The 7,764-nt window shown below is 30.3% G+C and overlaps 1 long non-coding RNA gene across 1 annotated transcript; it reads right to left on the bottom strand.

Moving 5' to 3' along the window:
- Window positions 1-2,351: 2,351 nt before the first annotated feature.
- On the bottom strand, window positions 2,352-5,722 carry LOC114175614 (uncharacterized). The gene is made up of 2 exons (XR_014993670.1): window positions 5,412-5,722; window positions 2,352-3,378 (listed from the first exon to the last, which is right to left on the bottom strand). It is a non-coding gene; the product is annotated as an uncharacterized LOC114175614 (long non-coding RNA).
- Between the last annotated feature and the right edge of the window lie 2,042 nt (window positions 5,723-7,764).

Genomic DNA, 7,764 nt, shown 5'->3' with positions numbered 1-7,764 from the left:
TCCCTTCAATATTAGATTGAGACATTGAGATGGATTCAGTAGGTGATTGGGAAAGAGAAACACTAGGAATAGACAAGTTTTTTACATATTCTTTAAACAACCTCTTGAACTTCTCTAACGCTTTCTTTGTTTTCTCTCCATAGGTCAAAGGATCCAATTTTTTATAACAATACGTTATAAAATCAACCTTTAGTCGTGAGTCAAGAATAGCTCCAAAAGCTAACCTAATATTATACCCCTTCCAATACTTTTGAAACTTGTCTTTCATATTCAAAGTCATTTTCCTTAAGGTGACATCTTCGTTCAACAAATTCTCTTCAATGATAAGCTGAATTTTCCAAATTTGCATAAAATACAAGTTTGAAGTGGGATAAAATGAACCAGACATCATTTGTGATCTCATAAAATGGTTATAAGAATTGACACATTTTCTCTCCCCTATTCCATTCCTCAAAAGATGGACAATTTTTATAATTCCTATCAACCACTTTGAGAATTTCAAAAGGCTTTTTGTATTTGATTGCACTTTCAAGCATCAAATAAGTTGAATTCCATCTTGTAGTTACATCTAATCTCAAACCAATGCTTATATTTATGCCAGCATCGCTAACACATTCTTTGAATTTGAGAGTTCTTCCACTTGATGATTTAACATACTTAACACTCTTTCTAATACTATGAAGTGCTTTGTCAGATACCTTTAAACCATCTTGAACTATCAAATTAAGGATGTGAGCACAACATCGTACATGGAAAAACTCACCGTTACATAATAAATTTCTATGAACACAAAGATGGCTTTTCAAAATGTCTTGCAAGATATTATTTGCAGAAGCATTGTCCAAGGTAATTGAGAAAATTTTCTTTTCAATACCCCATTGCTTTAGGCAATCAAACACAACACTTTCTAGTTCAACACCAGTGTGTGGTGGTTTCATTCGACAAAAATTAAGAATCTTACTTGTCAATTTTCAGTTTTCATCGACAAAGTGTGCAGTTAGGCAAATATAGCCCTCAGAAGTAACTACTGTCCAAACATCAGAAGTTAAACAAATTCTATTAGGAATCCTATATATGCTTTGCTTAACTTTATCCATCTCTTCCATGTATTCCTTTTCCACATCTAAAACAATAGTTTTCCTATATTTCATGTCAACATTAGGATTAATGTATTTTATTCACTCTCTAATTCCTTCATATTCAACAAAATTATAAGGAAGACTATGTTTGATTATGGCTCTTGCAATTAACTTACAATGAATCTTTTGATTGATTCTTCGTGTCCCAAACTTTCCTTCTTGATAAAGATTCATATCCATATCTGTGTTTGGAATACTTCTACACACGTTGACATGCCGACTTAGATGCGAAGTCCCATAATATTTTTTAGTAATAGGATTTTTCCAACTTTATAGTTATTGCCACAATACTTACAAGCAGCCTTTTCAATGCCATCCTTGTCTTTTCCTACTTTTGTGAAAAAATTCCAAACATTTGAGACTTCCTTTTTATTTGTGGTTGCACTTTCAGATGGACCAGGAGTTTCAGATGCAAGATCATCAACCAAAACTAAAGGGTTACTCTTAGGGTGGTCCATATTTAAAACTCTCTTCAACCCACTATCTAAAACTCAAATAAAAATGTAACAGGTAGGCAAGCATCTGAAAGAATAAAAAAATTATCATTATCTTATGTATCCATTAAGCCAACCCAGGAAAGAAGGGATAAATAAATAAATCTACAAAACTAATGTGCATGAATCAAAACAAAATAATTTATTGCTAAGAAAATTAGCCATGTACAATAAAATATAACGACTAAGAAAGGTGAATGGGATAATATTATTAATATGTGACTTTGATTCAAACAGTTATAAATAGCATAGATGTTAGTTTTGAAATGGTTGAAAAGCCAAGAAGGGGGGGGTTGAATTGGCTAGTTAAAACTTTAGGCTATTTTTGCAAGCTAAAATCCTCCTTTAATTGAATCAAATAGATCACCAAGTTAGGATGCAAACAGTACTGAACTATACACTTTCAATCGATCAAAAACAGAGTTAACAGATTGATTTTACTAAACAGATTATGTTCTAGTATAATCAATCGATTGAAATTGAAAAACAGTCGACTGAAATACTGGGAAAAATGCAGAAATATGAATTTGAATTTTAAACCAGAAACAATGCTCAAGAATGATCAAGATCAGTTCCAAATGATTATACAAACATGCTCAATGCTTCAGATGCTATGAAAACATGCAAGAACATGAAAAAGATGATTAAAGCACAAGTTCTTGAAACTTTAAAATGAAAATGCAAGAGAGAAAGGTTAGAGAAGAGAGGACACCACAAATTTTTATACTGGTTTACTCAAACTTGAGCTACATCCAGTTTGTCAAGGCAACTTGAGCTTGACTTTGCACTATTTCAAAAGTTTTACAAAGAATCCACCCTTACACTTCCAAAATATGCAAAAACACCACAAAAGACTCTTGAATCACACAAGAATCACACCAGCACAGCAAGAACTCTCTTGCAGACCTGGAAAACCACCAGGCACACACACAAAGCTTGAGAAAGATCAAACCTTAGTGGTAGCACAGCCTTGCCTACCACAAACCACTTTCTCCAAGCTTCAAACTAAGCCAAAAGCTTCAAGAATTGATCCAAGATCAATCTTCAACAGTTGCAACACCTATGATCACGAAGGAGAGAGTTTCCACACGTTTCCAGAACCAATTCGTGCTCTAAAAATGATCAACCTACCTCTCTTTAGAAAATCACAGCTTTTATAGTCAAACTGTTACGAAATTCAACAGGTTGATTTTCAAATCAATCGGTTGATTTCACTTAACTTAAGTGAAATCAGTCGATTAAAAACTAAATCAACTGATTGAATTTGTTGCAGTTTAAGACTACTACAACCAACCTTTTAACCTGTTAAAAAGCAATTCAACAGATTAAAAGAGACATTTTAACCTGTTGAAAAACCATTCAACAGATTAAAAAACACACCAAAGACCAAACTACATCTAATTAATGCTTTAAGGTCTACAACATGAATTACAAACTACAAGCACACTTTCTTAATGATGTAAGTACATGGAGAGCACACATTCCAGCCTTGATCACCATGGATATCATCAAATCTCCTTTCCTTCATCAATGTAGACTTCATTCCAATGTTTATGGCTTCAAGATAGTTCAAAAGAGCTTCATTCAATCTTCATCAAATCTTCAAGAAGCAAACCACCTTGGCTTCTCATGTCAACAATAGAAACATTACATGAGAAAAAACATTCAGTTAGAGTTCACAGGTACTAACCTTCGTTTCTAGATGTGGTCCAGGTAGTAGCTTCAAAATTTCTTGAACATGATGCCTAAAAAAGATCAATAACATTCATTAATGTTTTAATTGATCATCCAAACCGAATGACATGCTGGACCAGTCGAATTCTGAGTGGTGCATATCCAGAGAACACTATGTTGCAAATCAAATACACATTTTGCAAATCAAGATAAGATATCAACATAAGAAAAGAAAATATTTTCAATGCAAAGACACGATTAAATAACTTTTTCTTGTGTTTGGATTACGAGAAAAGAAAAGCAATGTTTAATTCTTCTAGTTTCTTAACTTATAGGGTACTAGCCATAGAAATCATGTAAAATCACCCATCAGGGGCATTATAAAATCACCAATTTCAACTATTGAGAAAACGAAGAGGATAAAATCTCTAACTGGGATTCAAGCACCACTGCCAAGCAAGTCACGTAGATCTTCACTTGGAGGAAAGCCAGTAGCAGCATGTAAGTTAAACCTATAGAATTGCTATTTTACATTGATGTTGTTATTCAAAATACAATAGTTTTGTGTCATATCTGATGGGGAGAGTTAATGATTTCCATATCCAGTTTAGTGCAGCTGTTATCATCAATGAAAGATGGGGACTTTATTAATTTACAGTGTTTCACAAGGGAAATTATTAGACATGCTCCATACTTAGAAATTACTTCAACAAGCTAACATCAGTTTTATTTAGAATCCCAAACTCATCTCAGAGGTAGGCTAACAGTAAAAGAAAAAAACAAATGGGTGTGGGAAAAAAAGTAGAAAAATAAATGTATCTTCAAAACTTAATAAACAAAAGTCACACATACATGCACAAACACAGGTGTCCACTCTTTCTCCTTACACAAACTTTTCTTTCACTTTAATAAGGAATTTTAGCTAAATATTTTTCAGGGGTCTCACCCCTGATTATGTGAACAACATGGAATGTAGCCAGTTGCATTAACTTTGTCAGATAATTCATTTACTTTTGGAGTGAATGGGATAGAATTGGCAATTCCCATGTTTTGTATTTGAAATTGCTATGAATGCAGGCATAGAATGCAATTATACGTTAACTTCTAGGTCCCAGTAAGAAAGTATCTGTTCTAAAATTTTAACTTCTGTAATTGAAGTCCTAAAATGTCCCAACACATACTCTTGTTTACCAGCATGGACTAACATCAAAGTCCATAAATATGATATGAACTAAAGCAGGAATGGTATGAGTAAAATCAGTGAGTTTAATTCTCAGTTGATGTATTTTTTACATATTTGAAAAGTTGAAAAGAGTGTAGAACAAGTAATACCTACAACCTTTGAGTTTTGGTTTGATGATCAAGTTAACAACAGTGTAAAAAATATCACTAAGTATTTATCTCTTTGTCTTTTTCCAAAACAAGTTTAGTTGAAAGCACCAAAACTGTTCATATTTGAAAAAGAATATTAATTCATACAGTAAAATTGATGGTTGTCAAATTAGCAAGTGAACTCATAATAGTGTATCAGACTCATAATAGGAACCAGGCACTGAAATTATCTTTAAGGGTGGTTCACAATGTACTCTAGGAAGATTCTCAAGCTTTGACTATACCATAGACTTGGATGCTAGTCAATCAGAGACTACACATTCAAAATTAGCAATCGTTAATTAGACCAACTATTTAAGCATTAAATAGTCTAGCTTTCTCTAAATTGTTTAGCATTGCTACGTGCTCAAATCCATAACTATGAAGTAATTCTCTCCTATGAATTGGAAGTTACAAATATACATTAAAACTAAGTACTTCAAAAATCTGTTGGTATATTGTACAAAAAGCAAATGAGGATAACATTATAGGTTAGTCACTTTCATCTCACCCTGTTTAATACCAACTCCTTTCGAGAATGAATATAACACAGGGCCTCATCCTCATCTTCTTTTTAATTAAAAGAGGAAAAATAAACTGTAGCCCCATTTCTCCCATCTTTCCATAACAACCCCATTAATTGATTTTTCTAATCAAAGTATATATAACTTTCCCAATCATTTTTAGAAGTTCTAAAAATTATTGAAACAAGATGGAGTAGAATTTGACGAACCCGTATAGTCAAGAATCAGAGGAGAATTTGAACTCTCTAGAAGAACCTCGAAGATGATGGAGAAAAGAAGAAAGAGGAATCCACAACACTCGAAGATGATGGAGGATAGTGAGCCCTTCGCACCGTCGTGAAAGAGAGTGAAAGAGAGAAAATGACGAAACTTACAAGAACGAGTTCACACCATCGTGAAAGAGAGTGAAAGAGAGAAAATGACGAAACTTACAGGAATGAATGAGTAATGATTCGAGAAGAAGTGAGTTTTGTTGGAAAGAAGCGGAAGAGAAAATGAATTAATTTAGTCTTAGGGTCGGCCACACCGTAACCCTGTCCCAACCCACTTTATATGGGGTTCAAGGGGGTGGGGCTTTAAAAAAAACCCCTGTTGAGTGGGCTAAAAATATAAGGTTTATTTTTAAAGGGGGTTAAGGTCAGCCCGTGGGTGAAAGGCTTAAATGACACATGTAGCCTTAGGGGTCTTGGACACTCTATGAGTCAGCCCTTAGGCCCATTAGATTCTGGGGCAGTCATTAAATATTAGTGCTGAAATAAAAGGGCCTTACATCTTTAATTAGATATTAAAAAAAATCTTAACCTCTATTTTATTTTAATTTATAATTTTTAAGTTTCAATATTTTAAATCGTTATCATTAACTAAAACTAATCGTGTACTATAATATAAATATGTTACCACAAATTTAAAATATAATTAGACATTCCATAACATTAAAAAATGCTTAATATCTTTTTCGAGTAATTATTGTTTAATGTTTTTCTATTTAATATGGTCTCAATATTTATTAATACGTGTCAATATGGTTTTTATGTTAAATTAATATTGGGTCAAAATACATATTTATTCTCTAATTTTTTTCAATTTTGACAATTCTAGTTTTTTATTTTCAATAAAATTTCAATTGTGGTTAATTTTATTAAATTTAGTACTTTTTCTTATGCAGTTTAAATAATTAACAGATAGTGAATAGTGTACACAACTTGTTAGGTTGTGGTTTTTTTAAATCTTATTTTAATTTTTAATTTTTCTTAATTCAAAAACAATGTGCACATGTCAAGCCAACATCATGTCACGTGGCAACAGTAGTGCCATGTGTCAAGGTCAATGACATGTGTCAATGTCATATGTTAGTGTCAATACCACGTGTTAGTGTTAGTGTCAATACCACGTGTTAGTGTTAGTGTCACATGTCAATGTCTTATGTTCAATTTGCTTCTCATGTTCGTTGTTTTTGTTCAATTTAACCCTAACCTTTTTTTTTTTAAATTGAGTAATTTTGTCTCTTTCCAAATTAAGGCTAAATTTAATTTTTATATAAATGTTATACAAATTTTTACTTTAGACTATTTAATTGATTTTTAACCTAAAAATCAGATAAGTATTAAATAGTTTAATTTAACCTAAAAATCACATAAAGTATTAAATAGTTTAATTGATTTTTAACCTAAAAATCACATAAAGTATTAAATAGATTATATAAATTTTAAACTCTTAAAATTTTAAATCAATGATGTTATTTCCCACCTTTAAAATTTTCATTCTAATTTTAAACTAATTCTAACTCTAAATTAGGAATATTTTCATAAAAATTGTATAACATTTATATAAAAATTAAATTTTGTCTCAATTTAAAAATTGACAAAATTGCTCAATTTAAAGAAAAGAGGAGACTAAATTGAAGAAAAATAATAAATATAGAGACAAGATTGAATATAAGATACTAACATGTGACATTGACACTAACATGTATCATTGACCATCACTACTTCTTGTAACATCCCATTTAATAGTCATAAACTACTAAACACAATTTTGCACATTGATAAGACAAAATAAATTGTTAAACGAGTATATATATATATATATATATATATATATATATATATATATATATGTATATATGTATATACATATATATATATATATATATGTATATACATATATATATATATATGTATATACATATATATATATATATGTATATATATGTATATATATGTATATACATGTATATGTATATATATATACATATATATACATATACATGTGTATACATATATATACATATACATGTGTATATATATATATATATATACATGTATATATATGTATATATATGTATACACATGTATATGTATATATATGTATATATATGTATATATACATATATATATATATATATACATGTATATATATATACATGTATATATATACACATATATATATATGTATATATACATGTATATATATATATATATATATATATATATACATGTATATATATATATATATATATATATATATATATATATGAAAAATTAAAACACTAGAGGAAGAAAC

The sequence above is a fragment of the Vigna unguiculata genome, chromosome 3 (genome assembly GCF_037176805.1).
Source record: "Vigna unguiculata cultivar grain cowpea cultivar isolate G323 ecotype 2 chromosome 3, ASM3717680v1, whole genome shotgun sequence".
NCBI lineage: Eukaryota > Viridiplantae > Streptophyta > Magnoliopsida > Fabales > Fabaceae > Vigna > Vigna unguiculata.
Note: the sequence above shows the minus strand (reverse complement) of the source record. Positions and strands in the feature narration are given on the sequence as shown.